This window comes from Mus caroli, unplaced genomic scaffold (assembly GCF_978045245.1).
Source record: "Mus caroli unplaced genomic scaffold, Mus_caroli_1 scaffold_13, whole genome shotgun sequence".
NCBI lineage: Eukaryota > Metazoa > Chordata > Mammalia > Rodentia > Muridae > Mus > Mus caroli.
In genome coordinates, this window is record NW_028227268.1 from 62,598,958 (window position 1) to 62,602,892 (window position 3,935).

The window sequence follows — 3,935 nt, forward strand, 5'->3', positions numbered from 1 at the left end:
CCCATCGGCTCAGGGGGTTGGAGAGATGATTAGTTGAGCCCAGGAGTTTTGAGAGCAGCCTGAGAAACTAGAGAGAACCTGGCAAAAACAAAGAAGCGATTGCACTATCAGAGGAATTTGCTAGCTGTGTGCCACTGTTGGCCTTGTCCTTCAGGGAAAGGGGCCTTCTGTATTCTGCAGCATCTCCACAGCTAGCACAGCGCCCTGCACACAGCAAGCTTAGGGAAATATTTCCTTTGCTGTTTTATTTGCTAACTTCCCAGTTTAGTTCACATTCTTTTCTGACAAATATCCATATAAATTTGAGGTCACTTTTCTGAAAATGCTCTAAAGTTACTCTTGCTTGCCTGTAACTTTTTAAAAATGTTGATGAGAGAACACTCACAAACACACCAATATTTAAGCACACTTACCTTTTTTTTTTTTAAAGAGGCAAAATGGCTCAAATAGAAACAACACTAAAAAATCTAGACAAAAACCAAGTAAGACTGAAAATGTTAATTGCATCAATCTGTTGCTCTCATCCGTTGTTATTTTTGTTCACCTTTTAGACAGGATGTCGCTGTCCAGCCCAGGACGGCCTGCTAGAGTTCCAGGCCCGTCATCACATCTGGCTTCTCCTCTCTCAAATACCTGAATACTCTCAGTGTGTCTGAGCTCAAACTCTTCCAATGTTAAATGGAAGGCTTCTGTGGATGGCGATATTGTCATAATAAGAGTCTAGAATAGAGAGGCATAAGACAAGCAAACGGCACACTGGCTGCTGGCCATGCACACACTCAGGATAGACCAGACTACCCAGGCTTGCTGGGCTCAGAGGCTGACCTGGACCTTGTAGGTCATTCTTACTTTATTGTGTTTTATTTTTTTCCAAATTTGCTTGTTCCACTACTTTGTTTTTTTTTTTTTTTTTAAAGATTTATTTATTTATTATATGTAAGTACACTGTAGCTGTCTTCAGACACTCCAGAAGAGGGCACCAGATCTCGTTACGGATGGTTGTGAGCCACCATGTGGTTGCTGGGATTTGAACTCTGGACCTTCGGAAGAGCAGTCGGGTGCTCTTACCCACTGAGCCATCTCACCAGCCCGTTCCACTACTTTGTAATTACAGTAAAGTCTGATGTTTTTAGTCTAAGAATGCTTAGCCACACTTCAAACTGTCTGACCCAAGTGTTTTTATCCTTCTGAACATATACCTAATTTCCACCTACAATTATTTTAAAGATATACAGTAAGTCAGCTGAAAAGACAGATGGGGTATGGGGCTAAGGACTGCCACCACCTGTGGGCATAGCAGTGGTGATTTGCGCAATAGTGGTTGGTGGGTAGGACCAGCTAGTGAATATTCTCCAGGAAGGCCTTGTAGCACCTAAGGCATTGCTGGTACACCATCTCAAAGTCAGATTCGCTGCCATAATAGGGAACTTCAATAGTGAGTTGTTCCTGTGGCTCATGGCTCCCAGGTAGCTCAACTTTAGCTTTGCAGTTTTTAACTTGATTCCTTTTTCTATTCAGATCTCTCAGACTGCTTTCATCCCCACATAGTATATAATTGAATGTGGCAAAGTCTTCTCTTGTAATGTCTTACGGGTTGTGCTCATGCCATGATTTCTTAGGCAACTCGAATTCCAGTCAGAAAGGACACTGCTGTTAATGACCCAATTCTCTGAAACCTTTTCATCCGTTACCAATTTTCTAAAAACTGCTTCTGCAATGGGTGACTGGCAAATGTTACCGAGACACACAAATAGCATTGACTCGGGCTCAACTTCTGCCTCTTTCAGTGCAGACCCTGGCACCCAGAAACCCAGGAAATATTTTCTATAACTTTATTTTAGAGAAGGGGATCTTATTTTGTGGCCCAGGCTGACCAATGATGTATTTCTTTGGCATTCCAGTTTAAAATTTAAGTATCTTCAGCATTTGAGACCATTTCCCAGGAACTCCAATGTTCTGGCAGAAGCCTAATGGGGTAAGACTGAGTGTCCTTTAAGTCATAGACTGAGGTGGGGTGTGACAGAGGCCCAGAGCCTGCTGCTTACACCCAGTTCAGCACACTAGGACGCCTGCAATCGGCCCAAGGGCCCAGGCTTTAGGGCTCTGAGATTCCCTTTGTGCTGTGAGCAGCCTGGAGGCACTGCTCGATTCTATCAGCTGGCCTAACACCAACACCATCATATAACGGCTCATCTCTTGCCATCTCAATACTGACATGCCAAGAAAATCCTTCCAGATTTCTAAGGAAGCTCATTTTTTTTTGTTGTTTTTTGTTTGTTTGTTTGTTTGTTTTCCGAGACAGGGTTTCTCTGTGTAGCCCTGGCTGTCCTGGAACTCACTCTTGTAGACCAGGCTGGCCTTGAACTCAGAAATCCGCCTGCCTCTGCCTCCCAAGTGCTGGGATTAAAGGCGTGCACCACCACGCCCGGCCAGGAAGTTCATTTCTAACAAAATGGAAAGAAGACAAAAGGTAGAGTGGCTGGCTGAGCACTGCCAGGCACCTCAGTCTGTAAAGACATTACTTCAAGTTACTCCCACCATATAAAACAATTTTTAGGCTGGGTAGAACCCTAGAAAATAATTTTACAAGAAGCTTTTGACTCTTTTATGAGGGAGGACGACTGCAGCCTTTAAGTGGACCCCTAAACTGCACCACCTCTCTGGCACAGATTAATAAGATATTCCTGGGAATAAAACTTATTATAGAAGCCACCCTGTAAGTTTACTGGGGAGAATTCAAATGGTAGTGGCATACGGACATATGAGAGATTTATGAGGGGTTTGGAAAGACTGCTTAGCAGTTAAAAGTACTTGCACTTGTAGAGGACTCAGGTTTGATTGCTAGCACCTACATAGCCTTTCACAACCACCATGAAAGGAGATTCCATTTTGAGGGGAATCCAAAACCCTCTTCTGGTGTCTGTGGACACTAGGGACTACATAGTATACAGACACAATGCAGGCAAAACACTCATACATACCACCAAATCTATGAGAGAAACCAAGGCAAGAACTTATAGGCTACACTAGATGGAAGAAAGGGTGTCCTCCCTACCTGAACCACACCCAACACTGTGACATCCATACCGATCTGATAGCTGAATGTGTGCATCAAGAGCTGCGACTCCTCAACTTGGTTCAGTATACCTGCTGCTGAAGCAATACACGGCCCAGCCATCCACCTGATTAAACCTAGGCCTGACCTGCTGGTCCCTGCTCCAGCCTTGGTTCAGCCTCTCCCCTCACAGCAGGACGCTGTAGCTTCCACTCTCAGCAGCTCCAGGGGCAGCTCCTCTGCGTACTGGTGTATTATATTATCAGTATATTCTTTAGGCTACTTCTTATATGTAAGTACACTGTAGCTGTCTTCAGACACTCCGGAAGAGGGAGTCAGATCTTGTTACGGATGGTTGTGAGCCACCATGTGGTTGCTGGGACTTGAACTCTGGACCTTCGGAAGAGCAGTCGGGTGCTCTTACCCACTGAGCCATCTCACCAGCCCCCTTTAGGCTACTTCTAAAGCAGCTTTAGGGTCTATGAATTCTGTTGTCCATCTATACACAGATATACTTACTGTGTGCTTTAGGCTACTTCTAAAGCAGCTTTAGGGTCTATGAATTCTGTTGTCCATCTATACACAGATATACTTACTGTGTGCTGAGCTTATTTTAGTAATTAAGAATGGAATAAAAGGGCTGGTGAGATGGCTCAGTGGGTAAGAGCACCCGACTGCTCTTCCAAAGGTCCGAAGTTCAAATCACAGCAACCACATGGTGGCTCACAACCACCCGTAATGAGATCTGATGCCCTCTTCTGGTGTGTCTGAAGACAGCTACAGTGTACTTATAATAATAAATAAATAAATGAATCTTTAAAAAAAAAAAAAAAGAATGGAATAAAAAACCTTCATTCACATGGGTTGCAACCAACGTAGA

The 3,935-nt window shown here is 44.0% G+C and overlaps 1 pseudogene; it reads right to left on the bottom strand.

Moving 5' to 3' along the window:
* Positions 1-1,338: 1,338 nt before the first annotated feature.
* On the bottom strand, positions 1,339-1,772 carry LOC110304500 (low molecular weight phosphotyrosine protein phosphatase pseudogene; annotated as a pseudogene).
* Positions 1,773-3,935: the final 2,163 nt, after the last annotated feature.